Source organism: Austrofundulus limnaeus, unplaced genomic scaffold (assembly GCF_001266775.1).
Source record: "Austrofundulus limnaeus strain Quisiro unplaced genomic scaffold, Austrofundulus_limnaeus-1.0 Scaffold218, whole genome shotgun sequence".
Taxonomy (NCBI): Eukaryota; Metazoa; Chordata; class Actinopteri; order Cyprinodontiformes; family Rivulidae; genus Austrofundulus; species Austrofundulus limnaeus.
The window spans coordinates 394045-407460 of record NW_013952620.1 but is presented as its reverse complement, the minus strand read 5'-3'; the positions used below and the strand labels follow the sequence as shown (position 1 = coordinate 407460).

The 13416-nt window shown below is 37.7% G+C and overlaps 1 protein-coding gene across 2 annotated transcripts in view; it reads right to left on the bottom strand.

Moving 5' to 3' along the window:
- The window catches only part of col5a1 (procollagen, type V, alpha 1), a 129060-nt gene that overhangs the window by 114672 nt on the left and 972 nt on the right, over positions 1 to 13416 (bottom strand). The window lies entirely within an intron of this gene.

Sequence of the window (13416 nt, the reverse complement as noted above, 5' to 3'; positions counted from 1 at the left end):
TACCACTACTGTGCATGTGTGTCAAGGACAGAAAGGCAGATGTGGCAGTGGAAGGTGTCAAAGCAGTTTGGAGAGAAAAACAAAGTAAAGAACAAAAAAAAGGAAAACGATTAATCGATTATTAAATTAGTCATCGATTATTTTAATAATCGATTAGCCGTCGATTAATTGATTAATCGATTAATCGTGGCAGCCCTAGTGCCAACTACCTTGCATGTCTATTTACATATTGAAATAGACGTAAAAAGTGACTCAAAATAAGTAAAATAATGCAAATGTGGTAAACCATGGTAGCTCGATGCATCAGTGATGCGGTCTTGCAAGCATCAGGCTGCAGGTTAGATCAGCTCTATGCATTCTTATATTTACATGTATACACTTTACTTCTATTATTATTATTTTCTTACATTCTGTAATAGCTTTTCTTATCAAGCCTGTTTGTACAATTCAGAGCATTTCATAAAACATTTCACTGTGAGTTTAATCATGTTTAAATATACATGAGACAAAGAAATGTCCAAGTCTAAAAACCTTTCATGAGATTCCACTCAGTCTGCTAACTCCTGCACAAGAAAGCAGCCAAAAGAATAATAATAAAGACTTGGAAAACTACTGGAGGAAACTGATCTAAGTCAGAATATCTCTTATATGTTTGACTTCTCAGTATCCAATGAATACTTTTATATCATTAATTACAAATAGTTTATCCATTCAGCTGTTTTTAATGCACCTCAAAACACAATTGTTCATGACGTATTTTGCTAACAGACAAAAATGTACTCGCACACAAAAGCAAATTACATAACTGTCCACCTTCCATGTTGATAATAAATCAAACTTTCTATATTTATTTTGTTAATAAATACAGACAGATGTAAATTGATGGCCAAAGGCTCATCTGAATTCAGTTAGATTAGATCAAAAGTTATAACATAGCCCAAAGCTAATGCAGCTAATTTTATGAAGGAATGTGAACTCTTGAGGCTAATTTCCTGCCTAGGACACAGTTCAAAGAAAGTTTCACAGCAAACTATTTATATTAAGAAGTATCAGTATGTCTGTCACTTATTAAGCATGATGAAAAAAATATTTTCGATTATATAACGAAACCATCACTGATTATTTTCTCAGCTAACAAAAAATTTTGACTTCAGATTGAGTTCGGTTTCACTCTGTCAGCCAGTCTCAGTCCAGACGTCTCAGGACACCGACCTGATGACCCGAGTTGGAAAAAAAAGCAGCGGGGAGGAAGAAGCAGAGCGGAGACTGACCTCTGCTCACTTCTGACAGGCAGAAACTCAAACACTCTCAGCCTGGAACTACAAAGGAGAAAACACACAGAAACCAAAACACACGCACAAACTCAAACTCTGAATCTTTCACACAGACCTGAAAACCAATGCACAGAACAGAGCAGAATGCTTCTAATGGCCTCTCGCTGCTTTAACAGTGAGAATAGCAGATGGTTCAGTTCACTGTCGCTCTGCTGCAGCTCCCAGCAGAGCAGATAAATCACTGTCTGCCTCCCAAAAACACACTGAGATGGAAAAACTGACTCAAGTCTCAGGAGAAACACAAAAACTCATAAAGCTCGCTCTACAACTGTACACCACTTAAAATGTTTACATTTTAAAGCCCACTGCATTAAGATCATCTCATACTGAGAAATGATGGCGTTTCAGCAGTTTGGGTCAAACCTTGATTGTGATGTAATGTGGAAGATGTAACTCTCTGTACGTGTTGTGAAGGACTCTCAGCTAAAGTTAGTCAGTGATTTCTGACATGAGGAAACAGAATATTTGATGACTGTCATCACTAATTGTTTTATTATTAGCAACACGTTAAACGACTGAGGAAAGAGGTCTTCTTCGTCTCCAGGAATCAGATAATGTGAACATCATGAAGTGAAGGCCAAGGAAACCATCAGTTTAGTCGTCTGATAAATCAGCTAAAACTTCCTGTTTCACACTGAAGAAAATCCTTTTGACCATAAACACATTAAATGGCTGCCAAAGCTTCAGAGAAGTAATACCTGTTGAAAATTTGTTATAAATGTTTCAGCTCTATATAAGCTGTAAAACACTTTTTATGCAAATATGCAAGACAGATTTTTTTATGCAAGACAGAAAGAAAATTGATAAAGCCTTCAAACATAATCAGAAAACATGCAGGATGTGAATTAGACCTTTAGCCTCAATCCAACAGATGATCCAGTGATGCAGAGAAAGGCTAAACAATACATAAAAAAACTATTTCAATATTGTAATATCAGGGTAATATCAAAATTACAACTTAAATCTTAGATCCAAACGTGCAAAAATATATTTGACAATCCGACATACCACTCTGAGTGCCCACAAATAGAACATGTTAATTTAACAGAACTGATAGCCTCATTTCCAAATTCTATAATAATATTGCACTTTTTTCTCTAACAACCCTGAATTGCAGCTCAGTCGTGATTGTGTGTGAGTGGGTGGTGACATTTTTGCTACATCATGGGAAACATTTTCCAGAAAAAGGCAGCCTCGTGGGGACTGAATGTGCATCGTGGGGACCAATGCCCAGTCCCCACAGGTATGGATGCTAATTTTGAGGGTGGAGTTAGTTTTAAGACCAAGGTATGAATTCAGTTTAGGTTAGTTTTAGGACAAATGATCAGGGTTAACAGTGGTGGGCAGCGCTACTCCAAAACATTAGCTCTGCAACTTCTAAAGCACTACTGCCATAGATAAACTAGCGGAAGCACAAGTTCAATTTGACACTTATTAGCTGAAAATAATTCATGTTCAATATATGTACAATACTGCCAACTAGCAGTGTATGAGCACTTTTACAGCTTAATCCTACAACTGCCGATTGCTGGGGATGAGATTTCATGAAACAGACCTTTGGCTCCTGGTGTAAAAATCAAAAAGTTGTTGAGGATTGCTAGTTCGGCTGCTTCTTTGTCTTTTTATTTTGTTTGTTGTAGATTTTTCATTAAAGAAGCATCAATAAAGTCATTTTAAAACTGTTTATTGAAAAACTGAAGTGATGCATTCTGGGTACATGACAGATTTGATTTGTGACGGGAAACGAAGGCACGCAGTACAGGAAACTATCTTCCCTTCAAAATAAGAGCATGGATTTTAAAGTTTTCCATGTAGTTGCTCCAGTTGACCACTAGATGTCTGTCTTCATCAGCATAACATCTTTAAATCATTTCTGCGTCTCTAACACCGTTGGCCGATTGCTTCGACCAGTTACGTCAAGTATTGAGCGTCAGCGTTTAATTGAGCGTCAGCGTTTAAACTTTATTTTTGTAAAAAAAAAATAGATCTCCGATTGTAAAGTAAAAAAAAAATCAATACATACAAAATTTTAGTATGGATTACAAACTTAAACTGTTTTCGCCCGGTCTCATAGTTCTAACCATTGCCTTCCTGCCACATAAGCAGACACAAAGCATTGTGGGAAATGTTTGTAAAATGAGAACCGTGACCAAAAGCAACAGTCAGCTAGGATGTATACCTTCCCAATAATTGTGTTTATTGGGAGAGGAGATGTTGGATAGATCATGTGTTTTGTGATTCATTGACAGCCATACCTTCCACTGTTCAAGATAATGATGACTGGTAAACAATTAGTTATTAGCGGTACTGCATTTTAATTTTAGAAAGCGTAAATCTGCTTAAGAATTATAAAAATTAGTAAGACTGCTAAAGCGCAAACAAAATATTTAGGTCAGCAATTAGCGGATTTGCGCTTTAGCGGGCTGGTGCCTACCACTGAGGGTTAGGATATAAAATTACCAGAAAATTGATGGCCCCACGGGAATACGAAAACAAACCTCTGTGTGTGTGTGTTTACTTAACCAGTGAAAAAAGTATTAACTGGTATGCCAATCGCCAAATGAGCTAAACAATACGACAAATATCTGAGACCCTAAAGTCAATAATCAGAAGGCATTTATCTGTTTAAAAAAACCAGATAAACTCCATGCAGAGAATAAACACAAATTCTGACCAAAATGCTGACATACTCATGCCTCACCACAAGGTGGTGGTACTGTTAACATTAACAACAGATTAAAAAACAAAATAAGAAATATCTGGACTCGAATAGAGTCTACCAAACTGTAGTTCCTTTTGAACAACAGTTTTAACCATGTCTGCTCACATTCACATTTCATGGCAAAAGCATCAGAACAATGCCACACAGACAGACAAAAAATAAAACACAGCTGCAGTGTTGTAGTTTCTGGTGCACAAAACTATAATCTGTTGGTACTCCGAGTATGTGTTGGCAAAGACTCTCAGCTACTACCACACCAAGTTTTAACTCAGTTCAACTCTGTTAAATTGACTAAGTACCATCATTTTTTGTGCGCCAAAGACATTTAGCTGTGGCAGCTATCTTGAATCAAATGGTAAAATGGTAAATGGCTTGAGCTTTTATAGCACCTTATCAACCCTCAGGGTAACCTCACAGGTGACACCTGACCCTATAACTAACCTAAACTCAATTCACACCTTGGTCCTAAATTTAACCCCCGACCCACCAAAGACATTTCCCCTCACGGGGACTAGACTCAGGTCCACATAAATACCAGGCAGGTCCCCACAAGTAGGTGTGTATGCCAAAAAACTGTCCCACAACGTAGGGAATACCAGTCCACACACACACATATACACACAGAAACACACACATCACCTATTGTGCTTCTCTATCCTTGTGGGGACTTTCTATTGACTTCCATTCATTTTTTGGTAATTCTATACCCTAAACCTGACCACAAACCCTAAAACTAACCTAAACTCAATTCACACCTTGGTCCTAAACCTAAACCCCACCACACCCAAAATCTGCCTCTGAAGTCGTGGGGACCGGGCTTTGGTACCCGCAAGGAGCATTCGGTCCCCACGAGGCTGCATTTTCCTGATAAATCGTCCCACCGAGTAGCAAAAACAAGGGCATGATTGTCCACCTTTCATGGAAACAGGTGATACACATATCTTCACTATAGTTCTAACTGGATTTTAGTCTGGATTTTAGTTATTTTTTGTTTTATCAATGGGCTCCTTCATGATCTCTTGCCGAAATACTACATTTCAATCTTTTTTTAAAAAAGCACTCAACCTGTTCTGATGGGAAACATGGGCCAACTACACAACCAGTCACATGACACTGCTACTGCCAGCTGACAGGTTCTTTCTCCCAGATGACCCTCCACCAGTTCATCTTGGTGTTTTGTAGAGAAATTCTCCTTCAGTCACTTGTTGAAACGAGACCAAATGAATTGAAACTCTGCTGAAAAGGCAAAAAGATGTATTTCTTTCCATTACAACTAAATTCATTACCTAATAAAAGGAACATATCTGACAACAATAAAGTTTCTCCAACTAACCAAAAACCATTGTTTCCCCCCACAGGCTAAAAAGTGCTTACACTCAGTTTTCTGTAGCTGAGTTTGTGGCTGTGCTCGGGCTGGAGAAGGAGGAATGGAGCTGGAAAGGATGAGTCACACATGGCTTTCCATGCTCAATGATTATAATAGCCCATTACAGAGAAAAGCACTGTTTCCCAGCTAAAGTGAATACTTGGCTTGTGAGTCTGGAGCGGACTTAGTTTTTCACTCTGCCATGCACCACATGCAGCAACAAAGCATATTAATAACTACATGAGAGGTTGCATCATGAAGCTCTCTCTCTGTTTTTCTGCCCATCTTTCAAATCAGCACTTTCTATCTTTATTTCCATATTTTGGACAATTAAAGGATATACACTCACAAACTTTAACAGAGTGAGCGCTGACTCAGGATTTATTCTTGTGTTTTCTTTACTTTTTTCATTATTTCAAGCATTTTTTGCACTCTGACTACTTTGTGTTATTTTAGCCTTTTATAAATGAAAACATTCAGCTGATTTCAATACATTAGGATTTATTCAGTGCTAGTTCAATTTAGCTACTGTTCTGCTAGTTTTAACTTTTAGGTAGCCTTTAGCTTTTTTATATTTTAGCTAGTCTTTTGTTATATTTACCCTTTAGCTACCCTTTTTCTACCTTCTTTTGGTACTTTCGATATTTTTGCTACCATCTTTCTACTTTTAGCTTTTATGTAGCATTGTACTTTTTACTTTTACTGTTTGCTTATCAACACTTCTACTACTTTTGGGTTTTGCCTACTCTTTTGCTTCTTTAGCTTTCAGCTTATCTTTTGCTACTTTTAAAATCAATTTAAATACAATTAAAATATATTTTATTATCCCCAGAGAGGAAATGTTAGGTTACAGCACTTTTAGAAAAAAGTATAATTAAGTCTAAATCACTAAAAACTAGAGTTAATGCTCAAAACAATAATTCAACAATAGAAATATCACTGTGCTATACCCTTTTATACATTTTGTTTTTAATTAATCATTTGCTGCTTTTATCTAGCATTTCTTGCTACTTTTAACTAGCCTTTTTGTACTTCAATTTCTAGCTGAAGTTCTGGTTCTTTTAGCTTTAACATCTCTGTTTCTGCTTTTTTCAGCAATTTTCAGCAAAAATAAGTCAGCACTCATTCACACTACACTTTAGCAGAAAAATCAATTTCTGCAGTTAATACTTTAGAACAAATACTCTGTGTTTTAAGCAGATGCTTCTTTTGAATAAGAAACACCTTTGAAACAAGCTTAAGCCCTCCTGAGTAGTCATTAAAAGGACCTGAGCCTTTATTAGTCTGGAAAGGAGTAGATAATATATTGTGCAGGATGTGGCAAATAAAGCACTGATTGTGAAGCACAAAGGCTCTCCTTTAACTTTGACACAGGGTCAGAAACTTGTCCCGCATATTTTGTTTTATCTGCCGTGTTATTATCGGGCATTAGAGCTGATATACAGTCTTTTCCACAAAGCCTGCATTTATGCGCTGCAGTGGCACATGCAGTTGCAGGGTCACTGCCTCTCTGTGGAGCCCAGATTCCTTCCTCTGATCCACGAGCACACACAAGAAGCCACTTTCTCCCATCGCTTATCTGATCGGGGACGACATGACCTCTCTGAGAGAGGAAGCAACAACACACTTCAAAATTTACAGTTTCTTTAAAAGAGGATGAATCAGAGGAATAAATGAGTGATGTGCAAATTTGTGAACCAATTACAGTCTAAATGTTTGTAGACTGAGAAAGCATCTTAGAGAAACATTTAGTTTGTTTGGATCATTTTTACTAAGCTTTTGAACTAGCTTTATGGAAAAAAAACAATGATAAACAAGCAGGAGTGATGCATAAAATTCCCTTTGAAGAAGAGTCCCCGGGATAAAAAGAAACTACATGAAAAACAGTCGGGGACCAGCCAGAGCTGACCTTTGACCCTGTCATGAAGTTGACCTGCATAAACAAAGAGAACCTTTTAATGACCTTGGCTGAATAAAAGGCCCAATAATATTCCACCTAAAATCTCTTCATGCTAGTGCCGATAGCATCTGACTGGAAATTTTCTCTAAAACCAAACAGATTTTGGTATTTTCCTTTAAAATAAAAGAAAATTACAACAGTATTTTTTTTCATGGTCTTCAGTTCCTTCAAGAATGGAAAAAAAACATCTGGAAGAGATTTTTCTGGCTTTTTTGCAGGGCTTAGCAGACAGCACAATGGAACTTATCGAATCCAGATGGGAAGGCGCTCGGTAAAACAGCAAACTGTTTATCCTTTCAAAACGTACAAATATGAGTTTAGATCATAAGTCTTCAATCATGAAGAGAATTTATGACATTTTACCATGGCAAGTCATACTTTAACTGCTGTCATTTATCACTAAAAGTGGCTTTGGTCACAATTCATCCTTGTTTTGATTTGCACTAGGTATTCAGAGAATGTTATTTCAGTATTTCTGATGACTAAAATGTGCTGTCATAGGGGTGTGTGGATGTTTGTCAGGAAGCAAGTGCAAATAAAAGAAATTTCAGTCAAAAGAAGTCATTGATTGATGAAACTTTGCACACAGGAAGCATGATTTCCTGCAGAGCACCAAAAACATCATGTAGCTAAAAACTGGACGGACGCATCTGTGAATCAGTCTGACTTCAAACCCAGCATCTCCGGCAGAACCAGAGTTCAAATACGACACATTACTTCGATTAAACACAGACACGCTTTTTAAGTCAGCCAGAGGGGACTTTACTGAAACAGAAACGAATGAAGCACATAAAGAAAATTTGTCTTTAAGCCATGAAACAATAAACTTGACAAAGAAATTCAAAGTCCCAACCATCACCAACTCTGACCCCTTATTTCATTCACAGCTACTTTTCACTTGGTTTTTTTGCTTCCAAACTTAGCAGCAAGAACAGGGAGAAATTAATGGTATTTGGCGTTATCTCCATTACCGCATAAAATAATTCAACATACAGGACATTAACTTCATGATTATATTCAGGCATTTTACGGCACCAATGAAATCCTAAAATTTACGGAAAACTTCACAGACCACAGCAACAAGTCTAGCACTTACAACCATACCTGACTGGTCTAGGAGCAGAGATTCACAAGTGTTACATACTCAAAACCCTTTTAAATTGAGTTTTCATAATTTTATTGCACAACTGTTGTACTTTGACACTTGCAAAGGTGATTTTCTGATAACAAAACAGACAGAGGTTACAGCTCTGAATGTCTGACAACATTGATGAGCAATAATAACTTAAAACCTGGTACAAAACTTCATTTCAAGAGTCGTAGAGATTAAATCATATCATTGGGGTGCTGCTAAGGTTGACACAAAACAAGCTGAGGAGTGTACAATGTAGAATGAGGTGAGCAATGAAATATGCATAATTAAAATGCAGTTTGCAGTTCTGCACAAGTAAACTGGTCATGATTTTTTTTAGAATGCAGTTGCATGATTCATTGCATTGCAGCATTCTAAGTTAGTTGAGAAGGGACCAGAAAATTCACCTGTTTTCACACATTTTTTCAAGTCAAGAGGTCTGTAGGGGTCGTGTAAAAAGCATCCCCTTGTTCTACGCTTTGTTTCGTTCAGAGGGTCTGAGCTCCTGGCTTTTGAGAAACGACTGCTTGCTGAAGGTGGGGACTTTGTTGAAGCGTAAGAAAAATACGTATTCTAACCTGAAGTCGAAATTAAAACCACCATTGTTAAATAAAATGATTTGTAGAAGGAATCAAACCATACAACACCAGAATTCTGGAACTGAGTGAGTTTTATTGTCACTTGAGCTAACCGGAAACCAAACTGGCAAAAAACCAGGAAGTTCATCAATTTATACATGGTTCTTCAATGCCTGCGTTCGCCCCCTACTGACCTACGGCTGAATCACAGGCATTCAGACAAAAACCTCATCTACTGTTATCATAACGTTTTAATTATGTGTTGTTAATTTTTGGACATGTAACTAATCTATATCAATCAAAACACAATAGATTAAACATTGTCAACATTATAAAAAGGAAAACCTAAGAATATAGTGTTGTGCTTCTAACATCAGTACTAACCTCTGATAACTTTAAATTTCTTCAGAAGTTTAAAACAAATGGATCTGATTTTACCCAATCGCTAACATTTGGCAGTGATGTATGCAGTGCGCCAACTTGACAGTGAAGGAAGCTAAGCTAAGAAGCTAACCAGAAATGTGTACTGGAAATAACCATTGCCTACTGAGAAGAGAGAAGTACCTAGCCAAACGAGATGACTAATGAATGTGGCAGTGAGACAAATTTCATTTAATTTGGAAGCCTTGTCAACATGAACAGAATGGCTTCATTCACTTCCTCCGCTGCCATTGCTTCTACAGGCTAAAATGTCGCAGAAAATCACAACTCCTCCTTCTGTTTACTGATTGACCAGGTTGAAATTCTACCAGAGAAATCCATGTCAGTGGGAGAAAGCTCAGACAGAGCAGTGAAGGGAGATTAAAATCAAGCGGAATCGCGTAGGAAGATAATGGCCAGGCTAGGGATGTGTTTCAATTCATGGGTGCGTCCTCATGAGGACCCGGCCTAGCTGGGCCACGTGGGCCACGTCCTCCCTGGGCCGGGTAGGATGCTCAAAACTGCTGTGAAATAAGACGGTCTACCCTTCGACTGATGTCGGCTTCATGTGAGTTTGCGTGACCACGTGCTCCCCCGTTACATAGTGATCAGTTTCATGTCGGACTTAAAATGCGTCGGGACGTGTATTTACACGTCTTTTTACTGGAAGAGTAACTTCACAGTTAAAACTTTAAACGTAAGTAAATAAACATTAATAATTCAGGTTTAACTCCAGTATCTACAAAGGAGTATTAGGGCCACACAAGAAGATTTTTTTTTATTATCATGACAATGAAGTCATAATATTACGAGATAAAAAGGAATAATCTTACAAGTGTCCATTTTATGTTCATTTCAACCTTATTTTGCTCACACCTGCTGTGTACAGCCATGTGTCTGTGTTTATAAAGTAGTCTGTGATGACCTGGATCACTGTTAGATTAATATGATTTCATCCAAATTAGCTACGTGACAACTCAATCTGTCAATGCATTCGTTAATTACAATACGGCTTCAGTTTATCATATAGTCGTTTGCACAGCATCCAAGTCCTGCTACTGATAATTTGATACTGATGTGCTAAAATATAAACTATTTATTTTTAAGCAATACTAACGAACTTGACAACATTCCTCATTTTGATGCAATGATAACTGAAACAAACTCCACCGTCCTTATTTCTCTGTTTGTTTTGCTGCCCGCGCATTGAATCCTGGGATATCCTCGGCCGGTAAGGATACACAGATGCATCCTTGGATTTCAAGAGTTTGTCGGCCGTATTCCTCGGCCGCTTGAGGAGCCTTCGAATTGGGACAGTACTCGGCGCGGGGGGAGTGACGTATGCGGCCGACAAATGCGCACTCATGAGGACCCAGCCCATGAATTGAGACACAGTCTAGGTCTCCATTGTGGTACGGCCTTTAACCCTCTTGCAAAAGGCTACACCCCTTTTTGGGTGGAAAAAAAAGCCCTCCACTTTGACTTCATTTATGGAACTCATCCTGTGTTTGTTAAAAAAAATAGCATTAGGTACAACTATAGTACCGCTTTGAAGCCTGTCACAAAAACAAAATGTTTATTGTCACTATGCAGAAGAGCATGAACAATGCCACCCAGTGGCTTCACATGTTATACTCTGACCCCAGATGAATTTATATATGACATTCATCACGTTATTTTGTTATTTTGACTGTCATAAATTGATTTGACAGTAAAAATAGATATACAGCGTGCTAACAAGCATTCTAGATTTCTGGGTTAACCAGTAGGGGGGAAAGTGCTCGACTCTTTAGCTGACACAACAAATAATACTAATGTAAAAAATGACTGAAGCAAGTAAAGTTCTACTGTAATAAAATAAGTCTGTATTTTTTTCAGGTATATACAGTGTAAATTTCATTGCAGGAACTTCCATAAAGAAAAACAACCATTATTTCCAGTTCATCACAGTTATTCATTGATTGTTTTCCCTCAGAGGGAGGCATGACTGTGTGAGAAGGAGGAAGTGATGTCATGAGACAATCACTTCATGGGCAACGAAGCAGCAATTAGCTTAGAAAGTTTCCAGTTTATTATCTTACTTCACTTTTAGCAAAATTGCCATTTTTTAATGCAGCAGCAGTAGCAGGGAGCTGCTTTTAGTAAGAAAAAGTCTGACTTTCTGTCGAGCACCAAATTAGCCATTAGCCAGTTAGCAGCAAGACATAAAGACCCCCCCCCCCACACACACACTGGGAATAATTTCACCAAGACTGGCCAAAAGACGAAAATACAACATTATAGTTCCACATATAAATTTGGTCACTGTATTATTCATACGAGCTGCTAACAAGGTTTTAGTGTAGAACTTCTTCAAACAGACACTCATGAGAAGATTTTATATTGAATCATTGCAGGTGAACTAAATCTGATTCCTTATTTATCATTTTCATAAAAGTTACCAACTATCCAAGTAATCAAGTTTTTGAAATGCATACTATTACCAATCATAAGCCATATCTGTGTTATTTTGGATAACTGGATAGTAAAATTAATCTCACCAGCGTGAAACCCAGAAACAAACCTCAACCTCAATACAAACTTCAGAAATCCAGCTCTAAAAATCAACATAAAGAATAAACAGAGGCTCTTTTTTGATCTAGCTGAGTAAAATTACAAAATATATTGTTAATAACGTCATATAATTCATTATGAGTATTTTTCCTCTTCTTTTTTTAATGGCGCAGTCTAGAATCAACATATTCTACTAGACCTGCCAGCAGAGCATTACTGTGACCACATTAGTGAGCTGAAAATCACTGATCCAGAACAAATGTGCTTTTTTATAAATAACTGCATCTACCTATCTGATCTATGGTATTTACAAAGCTTTTAAAACAGGTTTCCTTTCATTTACCTGCCATTTGAGACTATTCTCCATCAACACTTCGGATCTTAACCATATCATGGTAAATCCTACATTACATTTCTATGTATTTGGTACAAAGTGCATTATTACATTTTTACATGTAAATGTGGCAATCTAAAGTTTGGGTTTTGAACAAAACCAGCCTTTTAGATCTTCACTTGCCATAAAATAAGTTGAAAAAATCAATTCTAGAATAACAAAATCTACTTTTTGTGTGGATTTTACTCTGAGTCTCACACGATCCTTTCAACGGTGAGTCTGCTCAGACCTCTCAACACATTCCCTTAAATGTACCGAAGCTAAAACCCTCTACAGCTGTAAGGTTCCTCACAGAAAATAAATCCGGTTTTAGTTATTAAAGTTACTCTCAGCAGTATTTAATAATGTGTCTAACAGTTGATGAGCAGCATTATTACTTTACACATGTCTGTCGTGTTGGTGGTATGCTGCAGCACTTAATCATCAAGTATTTCCCACTTGGCACGTGTCACGTTTCAGGAAGTATACCCTCAGGATCTCTTCCACAAGTCTGGTTTTTCTCTCCGTCAGCTTGAAGAAACGATTAAAGCCGGCCTGTAGCATCACTTCAAACCCAGCTCCACCTCTGTCCTCAGGTGTGACCCAGTTAAACGCTTCACCCGATTTGTTTCAACTAAAAGGAAAGGCTTTGCAGTCATTTATTTCGATATTTGCAGATCTGAGCTCCTTTGAATGGATTACGAGCACTAAACTTTACAGCAGCTGTTCCCACCATCACCGCAAGTTGTTTTCTGACACCCAGAGCCACCTGATGTTTAAAATTATTTGTCTGAAGCTCACAGCAGACCAAACTTTAGGATGCTAATAGACCAGACTCAGGCCACCAATTGGCTGACCTCTTGGCCACCATTGGGACAAAACACCTTCTTTCTCTGGATTCTCTCTGATTCGAGCTTAAAGTTAAACCTAAATAAAAATTTCAGTCATCTACAATGATTTCTGAGGGTGCTTCAGACC